Below are 14,985 nucleotides of genomic sequence, written 5' to 3' on the forward strand. Positions count from 1 at the left end.
TTTGGTAGGATCATCAGAACTTTTCAAAGAAGAAGAGAAGGAATAATGTTTAAGCTGGTCCTTTTTCACAGAAATTCAATTAAATATTCTCAGGTTGATTTTATTTATTTATTTATTTATTTACTTACTTACTTACTTACTTACTTACTTACTTACTTACTTACTTACTTACTTATTGGATTTGTATGTCGCCCCTCTCCGTGGACTTGGGGCGGCTAACAACAGTGATAAAAACAATATGTAGCAATCCAATAATAAAACAACTAAAAACCCTTATTATAAAAACCAGACATACATACTGACATACCATGCATAAACTAAAGAGGCCCAGGGGGAAAGAACATCTCAGTTCCCCCATGCCTGACGGCAGAGGTGGATTTTAAGGAGCTTACAAAAGGCGAGGAGGGTGGGAGCAATTCTGATCTCTGGAGGGAGTTGGTTCCAGAGGGCCGGGGCCTCCACAGAGAAGGCTCTTCCCCTGGGTCCCACTAAATGACATTGTCTAGTTGACGGGACCCGGAGAAGGCCCACTCTGTGGGACCTAACTGGTCGCTGGGATTCGTGCAGCAGAAGACGGTCCCAGAGATAATGCTTCCTACTCCTGACTCTGTGAAGTTGTATAGAAAGTCATTAGTTCTGAAGTGTACATTGTGCATTTATGGGAAGTATGCGTTGTGTGCACAATTATTAGGCAAGCTGTATTTTGGAGGATTAATTTTTTTATTGAACAACTATGGTGCTCTTGGTGAATCCAAAATGTTAATAAACCTCAAACCTGAATATTTAAGAAAGAAAAAGTGAGTTTATGGCTTTCTTCGGAAAATATCTATGTGTGCACAATTATTGGACAGCTATTAGTGCGCAGAATTGTTTTATTTTATTAATTGGATTCATATGCTGCCCCTCTCCAAGGACTCGGGGCGGCTTACAACGTATAAAAGGAAACAGTGAAATACAATGGATAAATCCAATTAGTTAAAACTAGATAAACTAATCTAAAATCCCCAATTTTGTTAAAAAAATAATAATGGCCATTCAGACAGCAATCATACATAACATTCGTCGGCCAGGGAGCTAAGGCCTAATCGCCACAAACTTGGCAGCAAAAATGAGTCTTAATAGTCTTACGGAAGGCAAGAAAGGTGGGGCAGTGCGAATCTCTGGGGGGAGCTGATTCCAGAGGGCCGGGGCCCCCACAGAGAAGGTTTTTTACTATCATACTGTGGGCGTGGCTTATGCAGGATGCCCTGAATTTTCTTTCAATATCTCTCAGTGCAAATTGGGTGCTCTGGGGTGGAGCTCCATTTTTGCTACCCCACTGCGTCCCCTCCCCGTTCGAGCAGTAGCCCCTACATACACACACAAATTTTGTGACTTTAAGATGTGTCAATCAACTCCCATAATTCTCCATACTTCAATTCCCAGAGTTCCCCTCAGGCTGGCTAGGGAATTTCAGGAGTTAAACTCTACATATCTTAAAGCAATAGCACTTATACTTATATACTGCTTCACAGTGCTTTACAGTCCTCTCTAAGTGATTTAGAGCAGTGATGGCGAACCTATGGCACGGGTGCCACAGGTGGCATGCGGAGCCATATCTGCTGGCACGTGAGCTGTTGCCCTAGCTCAGCGCCAACATGCATGTGTGTGCCAGACAGCTGATTTTTGCCTCATACTGAGGCTGTGGGAGGATATTTTTGGCTTCTAGAGAGCATCCGGGGAGATGGGGAGGGCGTTTTTACTCCCCCTCAGCTCCAGGGAAGCCTTTGGAGACTGGGGAGGGCAAACCATGAACCTACTGGGCCCACCAGAAGTTTGGAAACAGGCCATGTCCAGCCTACAGAGGGCCTCCGGAGGGTGGGGAAACTGTTTTTATAATAATAATAATAATAATAATAATAATAATAATAATAATAATAATAATTTGTTTGTTTGTTTGTTTGTTTGTTTGTTCGTTCGTTCGTTCGTTCGTTCTTTCATTCATTCATTCATTTATTCATTCATTCATTCAATAATTCATTCAATTTTTATGCTGCCCTTCTTCTTAGACTCAGGGTGGCTTACATCATGTTAGCAATAGCACTTTTTAACAGAGTGAGCATATTGCCCCCATAATCCGGGTCCTCATTTTACCCACCTCAGAAGGATGGAAGGCTTGGCACCTGAGGAAAAAAAAGTTCGCCATCACTGGTTTAGAGTGTCAGCATATTGCTCCCAACAAACTGGGCTGGGTTCTTCCCAGTTTGGACTGATTTGCCCGAACTGGTAGTGGCCTGTTGGTGATGTCATGATGACATCACCAAACCAGATGGGTAAGTGCCATTCTGTGGGTGCTGCCATCTTTTTTTTTAAAAAAAATGGTTTTTTTTTAAATTTTGCAAACATTTCAATTTTTATGCCAGTTTGTTGTCATCTGCAGATATGATAAATTCCCCATGTATCCCTTCATCCAAGTCATTGATAAAGATAAAAAATCTAAACGGATTTGGGAAAAATGGCACGAATGGATTCAAAACAAAGGCTGAAAATGTAACAATACAAAGTATCAGTATACAAAAAAAGGATAATAATTACCTTAGGAAGTATGACTTTTATTACTCTTTTTCTTCCCAATGTATCTCTTTCTATATCAATTAGTAACATTTATCTATGATAATTACATGTAAATATACAAAATATAAAAAATGTATCAGAAAGGTAACAGAAATGGATTAAGATCTGTTAAACTAGAACAAAACGTGAGAAATACTGCTTTTACTCCTTATTCTTTTACTTTTTCTTTCTTTCTTTTTTCTTTTCTTCTTTTTTATTTCTGGAAAACAATAAAGATACTTTATTTAAAAAAAAGATAAAGATATTGAAGAGTACTGGGCCTAAAACAGAGCCTTGGAGTACTCCACTGCATACTTCCCTCCATGTAGATGTAGTTCTGTTGAGTACTATGCGTTGAGTGTAGTTGGTTAGCCAGTTTTGAATCCATCTGATGGTGTTGCTGTCTAACCCACGTTTTTCAACTTTACCTAGTAGTAGGATATGGTCTACTTTATCAAATGCCTTACTGAAGTCCAAGTAAATTAAATCGACAGCATTTATGCTGACAGAATAGATCAGCAACAACCTCCAGCACTAGGGGAAAATAAACTGATGCACAGGCAGAAAAAAGCTGAGTCAGTTCTTGAAATGAGCTAATATTGTCTGATCAGTGGTGTCTGGAGTCAATTTAGAACTGGCTCAAAGTTATTGTGAAATGCACATAAAAAGATCCGGTGGAAGCAATCTAATTGAAATATAAGAACTTGAGTTTTATAGCACTGCTGCCTGATTTTTAAATGGTTGTGTGCACTACTTGAAACAAAAAGCAGAAGCCAGTTGGATCAAATCAAATGTGACTTTCTTCCAATTAGTGCAAAGTTTGCCTGCACGTGAATTGAATTAACATGGCCACAACTTGAATATTAAGGAGGATTACACCAATACATAGAGAATATTTTTATTGTCTTAAAATAATGGCTTTGTTACTGTACCTCCAATATCACAGAGATAGATGAGTGATTTATCACTTATATCTTTATGTACACTGAGAGCTTATGCACCAAAGACAAATGCCTTGTGTATCCAATCAGACTTGGGCAATAAAGAATTCTAATTTTAATTTTGAAAGAAGATGGCTGTGTTCATGTTTTGCCCAAACCACAACACATACAGTGTTCCCTCGATTTTCACGGGGGATGCGTTCCGAGACCACCCACGAAAGTCAAATTTCCGCAAAGTAGAGATGCAGAAGTAAATACACTATTTTTGGCTATGGACAGTATCACAAGCCATCCTTTAACACTTTAACCCCCTAAATTACCATTTCCCATTCCCTTAATGTTGTGATTCCGTCTGAGGCCCCTCAGGGAACGGCTGATCCTCTGCCGGCTTCCTGCTCAGAGGGGGAGGATGAGGAACAGGAGGTTCAGGCAGACGGGGAGGAGGAATCTCAGGCTGAGGGAGAGGGAGGACAGCCAGAGTCCCCCGAGGGGGAGCTCTCCCCAGCAAGCAGCCTGGATTCCTTAGATGAAAATGCACAAGCAATAATCGATCTCCGGCAGAGAAGAGCAACACAACGAAGGGGACAATTAGCCAGGTACTTTCAGCACTAAAGAGGCAACAGCTGGGTTTGGGTGTGGTGCTCTCTGGAAAGGCTGAAAAGGCAGACCCACCCTTCCTGGCTTGTGGAGTATTATCTTTGGGAGTCCTGGGACCTGGCTGTGATCTTTGGCGTCTTGGAATTCTGGTTTGTGACTTTGAATACTGAAACCTTGGGGGGAAAAGGTGTGGGTCGTATTCTCTACAGTGGTGGGTGTGCCAGCAAGAAGTCTGCTGTATTGTCTGGCCATCAGGACTCTGCTGTGAAGTCTCATAGCCTGCCTGTTGGGAAGAACAGGTTTTTCTCTATGTTTATTTTTCAAACTATAAAGTGCTTTTGCTTTTATCAGCATGTCTGGCTGCTTTTTCCAGTTGGTGTTGAAGTCTGGGGGCACCCAGACAGAACACTTAACAACCATTTATTTACCATTATTACTGATACTCACCATTGAATAAGACAATTAGTGATCTTGATATTTATAAACATAATTATTTATTAACAATAATTTTTTTTTGTTATTTATTTGCAAAAATTATTAGTTTGGTGATGACGTATGACGTCATCAGGTGGGAAAAACGTGGTATAGAAAAAAAAACGTGAAGTATTTTTAAATATTTTTTGAAAAAACGTGGTATAGGCTATTCGCGAAATTCAAACCCATGAAAATCGAGGGAACACTGTATACTGTATGCGTGCATGTGCACAGCAGAGCACAGGAAATCCATGTGCATGCTGACCAGCTGGCCTTCGGGTTTCCAGAACTGTGGCATGCACCAAGACCAGCTAGCCAATGCGCATGCACATGCTGGAAACCATAAGAGCAGCTGGCAACGGTTTCAGCTTACTTATTAAAATTCAAACACAGGATCCCAGCTCTGCTGCCCACATGCTATTTTTTTCAAACATGCCATCTAGAACCATGACAAAGATTTGCATTCTTACAATTCATATTTTCTAGTGACACCCCGTGCAAAAAAATGTAGTACCCCTTTAAAATACCCCTAAATGTCATTGCTACTTTTCATCTAAATTTGCTTTGTGTTTCAAGAGAAAACAGACAAATGAGAAGGGTTACCTGAAGCATCTAGCGTCAGATTTAAAAAATTTAAACAAGAGCATGAAAGAAAAGCTTTGTTGAATTTGAGCTAGAATTCTTCAACCAAGGAGAATCAAGTTCCACAAATGGGATAAACTGTTTGGTGCATATTCTTCATGGCTCCTTCTTTATGATTTGATGCTACTTGTGATAAAACTCTCCCTCACTTCTGTGATTTCTTAGCCCAGAAGCGTACTTGGATGCAGTCCTAGAGATGTATCTGATTTCCAGAAGTTCATTTGAACCACAGCATCTATTTCTATAGAAAGAGACTTTATAAGTAGCAGTGACAAACAAAGCCACACAATAGTTCCTTTTTTCCTCCAAATAAGTTCCTGGAGGGAGGGAAGGAAAGGCCAGGCTGAGCAGTCTTTCCATTGGGGTCACATTAATTGAAGAAAAAGAGACCCTTTTATTCTACCTTTAACCTGTCATCAGAAAGAATTCTACCTTCATTCACTGCAAAGCTGTAAGGCCTAAAGCATCTAGGATTATTTTCAGGGTTTTCTTTTTTTTTGTAAATTAAAGTTTTTCTTGCACAAATCCAGGAGAGGTAAACAAATCTAAGATCTCAGACATTCCCATTGCAGGATTATCTTCACATTCATACTTTTTATTAAGGAATACTCTGTAAACCCTACACGTTCACCTCAAACGTAAACATGAAATTCAATTCAATTCAATAATTTAAATAATGCACCCAATATATTAAAATGCACATTTTAAAAGATAACTGAAAGAATATATAAAGTCAGCTAAGTAGGAAAAGGGTAGGAAGAGAGAAGTGGATAAAAGCTAGTCTTTGTAGAAGGGCGGCATATAAATCCAATTAATAAAATAAATAAATTAATAAAATACCCCTAATACAATGGAAAAATGGAAAAAACCTGGGGCGTTTGCCCAGGTTCGCCTGGTGCACCAGTTGCGGCCCTACTTGGATCGGGAGTCGCTGCTCACAGTCACTCATGCCCTCATCACCTCGAGGCTCGACTACTGTAACGCTCTCTACATGGGGCTACCTTTGAAAAGTGTTCGGAAACTTCAGATCGTGCAGAATGCAGCTGCGAGAGCAATCATGGGCTTCCCTAAATATGCCCATGTCACACCAACACTCCGGAGTCTGCATTGGTTGCCGACCAGTTTCCGGTCACAATTCAAAGTGTTGGTTATGACCTATAAAGCCCTTCATGGCACCGGACCAGATTATCTCAGGGACCGCCTTCTGCTGCACGAATCCCAGCGACCAGTTAGGTCCCACAGAGTGGCTCTTCTCCGGGTCCCATCAACTGAACAATGTCGCTTGGTGGGACCCAGGGGAAGAGCCTTCTCTGTGGCGGCCCCGGCCCTCTGGAACCAACTCCCCCCAGAGATTAGAATAGCCCCCACCCTTCTTGCCTTTCGTAAGCTCCTTAAAACCCACCTCTGCCGTCAGGCATGGGGGAATTGAGATACTCTTTCCCCCTAGGCCTTTACAATTTTATGCATGGTATGTCTGTATTTATGTTTGGTTTTATAATAAGGGTTTTTAACTGTTTTAATATTGGATTGTTATATGCTGTTTTTATTACTGTTGTTAGTCGCCCCGAGTCTACGGAGAGGGGCGGCATACAAATCCAATAAATGAATGAATGAATGAATGAATGAATGAATGAATAAATAAATAAATAAATAAATAAATAAAATATATATAAGCTAGTGTTTGGAGAAGGGCGGCATATAAATCCAATTAATAAAATAAATAAATAAATAAAATACCACCCTGATATAATGGAAAAATATATATAAAAAGTTGCCTTCGGGTGGGGTTAATTGCCGATGACTTGGGACACATCCTTGGAGTTTTCTTGCCAACAACATGAAAGTCACTTTTCTTCTACCCGCATTTTTTTAAAATTTATAGCTTGATATTTTCATTCAAGTATTAATCAGCCCTAACTCTGTTTAGTTCTCACTCCAGATGTTGAGCCAACATAATGTATATTTAAAATGAACCTTTACAAATGTCTGGGAGAACAAAAGTGTCTCAGCCCAATTCTGGAATATGGGCATCATGCCGAGTCCTTTCTGGGGTGAGTATCCAACAGGTAGAATCTTTTCTTTTCACTCACTTCCCACTGAATGATCAAATGCTGAGACAGATTCTTCTCTGTTTCCTGGAAATGCAGACTGCCTTCTCAAATCATGTTTCTTCCATTGGTCCCAAAATATTAGATTCAGATTTTTTAAAATAAAATTCCTTTTTATGAATTTGTAATTAGTGATGGGCAAACCGAACCCACACAATTCGGCTCCGTACCGAATTTTGCGGTGTTCGGTATGCCGAACACGAACACAATTTTTTTTGAAACTTCGGGCAAAGTTCGGGGTTGCGTTCGGCATTTGGAGTTTTGACGTCACCGGCAGGTTGCTAAGGACGCCAAGGTGATCCCTTCCTGGATTCCATGTTATTTTTATGAAAAAGGACCACCCTTTGCTTGCAGCGCCGCTGCGGCGTCCTTTTTTGTAAAAATAACAATGTTTATTTTTACATGAAGACCTCCCTTTGAAGGAGCTGGGGAATCCCTCCCACAAAGAGATTCTGGGGGCAGAGCCTTGATGTCACCGACAGGTTGCTAATGACGCCAAGGTGATCACTTCCTGGATTCCATGGAATCCAGGAAGTGATCACCTTGGCATCCTTAGCAACCTGCTGGTATACGTGACGTCAAAACTCCACCCCCGGAATCTCTTGGTGGGATTCCCCGTTCGGGTTCAGACGAATTTTGTGTAAAGTTCATCCGAACCTGCCGAACCAGAACACCGTTGGATTCGCCCATCACTACTTGTAATCCAGGTGTATCAAAACCATGGTGTTATGTTGTTGTAATATGATGTATCATGATTTTTTCCCCCTTGACTAAAATGGAGGTGGGACAGTAGTGGATTCTAAAACCCATTGCTACTAGTTTGTGCTTGCGTACACATGTATGCAACACTTCTGCGCATGTACAGAAGCATCCTGGGGACTAGGTGGAGCCTCCTACCACCGGGGCTACTGGTTTAGAGAACTGGCCCAAACCGAGAGCAACCCGTCGCTGGGGTGAGGTTGGCTAGCGCATGATGCATCCGGACCTCAGGCTGTAAGTTTGACACCCCTACTGTAATCCTTTCATTTGTGGTAGTGTTGGGGCAACTAAATGGTGCTGAGGATTTACTGGCCAGATTCCCTTCCTGAAGTTGCACCTTTAGATTACAATGTTCCCTCGATTTTCGCGGGTTCGAACTTCGCGAAAAGCTTATACCACGGGTTTTCAAAAATATTAGTTAAAAAATACTTTGTGGGGCTTTCCCCTATACCATGGTTTTTCCTGCCCAATGACGTCATATGTCATCGCCAAACGTTCGTCCGCCTTTAATAATTTTTTTTTAAATAAACTTTAATAAATAAACATGGTGAGTAATAATCTAAATGGTTGCTAAGGGAATGAGAAATTTTAATTTAGGGGTTTAAAGTGTTAAGGGAAGACTTGTGACACTGTTCATAGCCCAAAATTGTGTATTTCTACTTCGCGGAAATTTGACTTTCGCGGGCGGTCTCGGAACGCATCCCCCACGAAAATCGAGGGAACACTGTATTAGAATATTGCATTTAGATAGTTCCTTTTCATGCAAACTGCTTTCAAAGCTAACATTTGTCTCTTGCTGATTGCATTCATTACAGTAATGCTGCTCCTCCTGCCAGGCACAAATGCACCATGTGACTGTCACAAAAGAATGTACAAAGTGTTGAGTTTTCCAGAAGTCTTCATCAGGGGCAGCTGGTTTCCAGTGTAAGAAGATGGAATAAACAGTTCCAAAGGCTGACCAGTTTATGCGTATAACGAAACCTGGATTTCTGAGTCAGTCTTAAAATGGAGATTGCACAGATTGAATGAATTAGTCCTCATTAGACCATGGGTGTATCAGATTACACCTTGCGGTCTGGGACAAATAAGCCCAGGCTGACCTTAGGCCCGAAAACCCAAAAACCAGTTGCATCTGTGAGTGTTTCCATGCAGTGAGTAAAACCCCCAGCCTGTAAGAAAACAAAACTAAAAGCATTATGATTTTGCCAATCTTTCTTCAAAATTCTACCAAGATTATAGGGATAATGCATGTTTTGCCAAACTGCATATTCCAATTCGTTGTGCTCATCGGCAGTCTGTGCTAGAGTGCCCAAAAGAATGGTATTTCCTGAATGAGAATACCAAAAGTGTGATTTCATCTTTGACAAGAGCAGTGACTAACAACAAAACCCCACCCGCAACCATGTTTGCAATCTAAGTCTTTTTTTTAACATTCTAAGCATTTTATTGTATTTAATCATTCTCTGACGCCTATGGCTCTCCAGCTGTACAACTCCCATATGAGAGTACTAATATAGTACTAATTTTACAAAACAGGTGACACTTTAGAAAGCTTATCTCAAACATCTCCTGCACTGGAACACAAAACAAGAAGGACTCATTTGGGGGAGTCAGTTATCATCACATAGTTATGTATGTCCAGTAATGGGCAGCCATTTTTTTTACTGCCACACTGTGGGTGTGGCTTATTTTGTGGGTGTGGCTTAATGGTCATGTCACTGGGTAGGAGTGGCTTGCTAGCCATGTGACAAGGTGGGAGTGGGTTGAACGATCATCATTGTTCAAGAGAACTGTTAAGTCCTTGACTTACAACCTTACCAGTGTTGCTCGCTGGGGTGACAATTTGCTTCATGTTTCCTGCGCTCTCCTTTCTGGGTCACACACACCTGCCTCAGGCTGGGTAGCTAGGCAGCACCACTTCCACCCATGACTTCTGCTTGCACCTCAGGCGGGAGGGAGCCATGTGAGGTTGGAGGGGAGCCGGGCAGGAGAGAGAGGGAAGCTTGCCTGAGGTCAGGAAGGAGGAAAGAGGAAAAAAGCAAGGAGTGCAGACGTAGCAGCAGCAGGGAAAAAATGGAGAGCCGAGCCGAGACCAGTAATCCAGGAAGTGTCAGTCGCCGATCAGCTGGAGCTGCGCACAAAACTTCATTTCTGCCGGTGGAACTGTGTTCCACCCTGTCCTGCCTGCTGTCCACCCTTGCCTGCTGCAAGACTGTCTCCTCTCAACTGATCGATGCAGATGTGGTTATTAGCACATAGTTAGCAAATGAATTGCAGAAGAGATACAGTCAGAGCTACTGCTTGGGATAGGTACTGAAGCAGAGCTCAAGTTCTACTTGAGTACCTATCTCTACAGCTAGATTATAGTCCATTCTTAATGCAGAGATGTACCAAGAAAGTTAGCAAAACTCTATTGCCTTGTGGCAAGTTCTAATTTAAAACTCCTGATTTGGCATTTGCACATTGTCCCAAAGTAGATTCCTGGATCATCCAGAGTCATAGCTATAAATTCAGCTAACTGTTCAGCATTTCAAATCTCATTACCAGCTCAAGGTTGACTCAGCCTTCCATCCTTCTGAGGTGGGTAAAATGAGGACCCAGATTGTTGGGGGCAATATGCTGATTCTGTAAACCACTTAGAGAGGGCTGTAGAAGCACTATGAAGTGGTATATAAGTCTAAATGCTATTGCTATAAATACAGCTATCACTAGAATAAAAAATAAAAGCCTAAAATTAGATATGTTGCAATGACACTAAATCTCTGTATCTCTTTGAGTCGTTATTCGTTAGTTATTTACAGCATCGCTGGAATGGCCTGGCAACCTCAATTTTGTTTCCTGTGCCTATGAAATAATCCTTGTCTTATCCTCAGACACTGTTTTGCTAGTGTTAATCATAATTCTCATATGGCTTGATTGTTTAGCATAAGGGTGTCAAAGTTGTGGCTCGTGATCCGGATGTATCACGTGCTGGCTGCACCCACCCCTAGTTTAGTGAAAGGCAGAAAGGTTGTGATGTGTTACATGACAGTAACATAACGCCACAAGTTTGACACCCCTGGGGGTAGGTTGAATGCTGGGACTGATGCCTTGATAAACCACTGCCTTCTAAGTTGATATTAAAACTTTAAGAAGTTTAAAATAAGACTTTGAACAAAGAATTTAATTTGTGATGGGACTTTTGAATCATTGGATAATGTAGCTTAGTACAGTGGTACCTCTACCTAAGAACGCCTCCTACTTACGAACTTTTCTAGATAAGAACCGGGTGTTCAAGATTTTTTTTTGCTTTTCTCAAGAACCATTTCCCACTTACAAACCTAAATCGCTGAAACTATAACTGGAAAAAGCAGGGAGAAGCCTCCATGGGGCCTCTCTAGGAATCTCCTGGGAGGAAACAGGGCTGGAAAAGGTGGGGAGAAGCCTCTGTGGGGCCTCTCTAGGAATCTCCAGGGAGGAGACAGGGCCAGAAAAGGTGGGGAAAAGCCTCCATTGGGCCTCTCTAGGAATTTCCTGGGAGGAAACAGGCCCTCCACCCTCCCTGTGGTTTCCCCAATCGCACGCATTATTGGCTTTTACATTGATTCCTATGGGAAAAATTGCTTCTTCTTACAAACTTTTCTACTTAAGAACCTGGACACGGAACGAATCTAGTTCATAAGTAGAGGTACCACTGTACTCCAGTTCTCTTTCACGTTGTACTTCAACTCTCATAAATTAGGTTAATACCCATTGTTTGCCAGGTAGTTAAAGTCCCGCATTTGGAAGACGCCAGATTGGTCAATGCAAGGGCAGATCTCATTTGAAAAAGAGTTTGGAGTGGAGAATAAGTTTCCTTTCTTGCTTTAAGTTGCAGAACAAGTTGCTACTGTTTGTTTTCAGGAAGCTGATTCCCTCTCATCATACTGAGTGGGTGAAACAGAATTATACTGTTATATACATTTACAATATAATTTCTATTGATTTAAAGACTACAGGTATCTGCTTATTCTCCATGGATAGATTGAGAGCTCAAATGACAGGTTTTTATGCTATCCTGGTAACTTAGATCCAGTTTAGCAGTCCCTGATGAAGGCTTGGAGTTACAGAAATCAGAAGAAGCTACAGGTCTCTTTCTGTCGCTCCCTTAGTGTACATAAGAATACGGGCCCCATTTACTGCTGTTGCTCATTACTGGCACAGGCTATATTGCAATGACAACCAAATCTCTGTATCTCTTTGAGTCATTATTCATTAGTTATTTACAGCATCGCTGGAATGGCCTGGCAACCCCAAATTTAGTTCCTGTGCCTATGAAACAATCCTTGTCTTATCCACAGACCATTAGCTTACTACTGTAAAGCACTAGCCAGACACAAAATGCGGGGTGGGGGGAGATGAAGTGAAGCAAAACAATGCATCATATGCCAACCGATCTTTCTCGTGTCATAGCAAAGCTTAGCTTCCATTAAGGATTACCAGTGAGCAAAGCTTCTACAACCTGTGCAAACCGGAGCCAGGGTGGCGCAGCAGGTAGAGTGCTGTACTGCAGGCCACTGAAGCTGACTGTAGATCTGAAGGTCAGCAGTTCAAATCTCATCACCGGCTCAAGGTTGACTCAGCCTTCCATCCTTCCGAGGTGGGTAAAATGAGGACCTGGATTGTGGGGGCAATATGCTGGCTCTGTTAAAAAGTGCTATTGCTAACGTGTTGTAAGCCGCCCTGAGTCTAAGGAGAAGGGCGGCATAAAAATCAAATAAATAAATGAATGAATGAATGAATGGATGGATGGATGGATGGATGGATGGATGGATGGATGGATAGATAGATAGATAGATAGATAGATAGATAGATGATAGATAGATAGATAGATAGATAACAAACAAACAAACAAACAAACTATAGTCATTGACTATATCCTTGAAATATCCATAAATAAAGTTAGAGAACTTCGATTTCTACTGATGCACCTAAAAATTGGGCGTAAAGTGGGAAATTTTGAGTAGAAGGTATTGAATAGGGTGACTGGCACAGGCAAACAGAAGTGGCTTCAAAACAACAGCTCTTTATTTGGCAACTATTTACAACCCAGCAAAGGCTCTGCCTGACAGCCAGCCCTTTTATAGGGAGCTGCCAGACAGTCTAGCCAATCAGCAGTCAGTATTTTCTCTCCAAGAATGGAGGACCTGATTGAAGCCTATGTGCTTTAGTCTGAAAATGTCACAGAAGCTATTATCATGAGTTTGTCTAGGTTTCTAATCTCTATCAATTTAAATAAACACATTTTCTTATTCTGTGAGAGGATTGATAAGTACCCAAAGTGGAATCCCCAGATTTGCCTGGGTGGAACTAAAGCAATGAAGACTTGTGAAACAGATGATCAAAACAAGCACAATTTAGCCTGGAAGCCTATAGACTTGAAAATGAAGTCTAGTAAGAATGCTTGTGACAATTATCAGGATAATCCACATTGGAGCCCTCTGTGCATTTTCCTGGACATTTAAACCACAATTTAACAAGTACAATATGTTATTCTGAATCAACATATTTTAAAAAATAAGACTTTATGTGAGGTTTAGTTTACCTCAAGGGTGTCAAACACAAGGCCTGTAGGCTGGATGCGGCCCATGACGTGGTGAAATCCAGCCTGCGGAATTCTCCTGGGATTCTATTCTCTCATGATATATTGCAGTGTTTCCCAACCTTGGCAACGTGAAGATATTTGGACTTCAACTCCCAGAATTCCCCAGCCAGCATTTGATGGCTGGGGAATTCTGGGAGTTGAAGTCCAAATATCTTCACGTTACCAAGGTTGGGAAACACTGATATATTGTATTCTATTCCCTCTATCCTTCATTGTTTCTTTCTACTATGAGTATATCCTCTGTAACCTTCATCATATTTTGGAATGAATGAATGAATGAATGAATGAATGAATGAATGAATGAATGAATGAATGAATGAATGAATATAAGGGGCCAGCCCACTTTGCTTTGGCCCAATCTACCCAATGCAAAGGGCCACAGTGGCTTCGGCATCTAAGATGAAACATGCCAGCAGTTTGGATACTAACATCAAGCTGGCCATGCTCACCCAGTCGTCCATGCCCCAGTAAATGGGGTTAAGCTGGCCATAACCAACCAGTTGGCCACACCCCCTCTGTCCTGCTGAGGTCAGCCACAGCCCTGATGCAGCCCTCAATGAAATTGAATTTGACACTCCTAGTTTACACCATAAGGCAGGGGTCCAGAACCCCTGAGTCATGGCCTATTCAGAATTGGGTTGTGCTAACAGCAAGTGTGCAAGCTCATGCATCTCAATTTTCATGCATCTCATATCATGTGTGATATGTGTGATATGAGTGACATTGAGTTGGCCATGCCCACCCAGTCACATGACCACAAAGCCATGCCTATCATCACATGACCATCAAGCCATACCAGAAAAATAAGCCACACCCACAGAACTGGTAGTAAAATAAATTAGAACCTCTCCCCGCACCACCAATCCACAAAGATGGAAAGGTTGGAGACTCCTGAGATGAGGTACAACTTTTGAAAACATAATTGACACAACAACAGCATTTCAACTGAATCTACAGAGATAATCATCAAATTTCAGAATTTGAAACACCAATAAGTAATTTTTATACCTTTGGTAGTCATCGAACACTTATTTTCATGGATATAAGGTCAACTGAAACCAGTAGGACAGGAATGTTCTCTTTTAAAAAAAATCTGACTTCTCCTACAATTATAGCTGCAAGAACAAGAGACTTAGATTGGCACTGAAAGAGTCATTCAGATAGCTTAGTGTGGCTGGATGAATGTTATGAAGTAGAATTGCATCCGTATTTGCTGCACAGAATTCATTTATACTTATGAGTTCCCCTG

The sequence above is a fragment of the Erythrolamprus reginae genome, chromosome 2 (assembly GCF_031021105.1).
Source record: "Erythrolamprus reginae isolate rEryReg1 chromosome 2, rEryReg1.hap1, whole genome shotgun sequence".
Taxonomy (NCBI): Eukaryota; Metazoa; Chordata; class Lepidosauria; order Squamata; family Dipsadidae; genus Erythrolamprus; species Erythrolamprus reginae.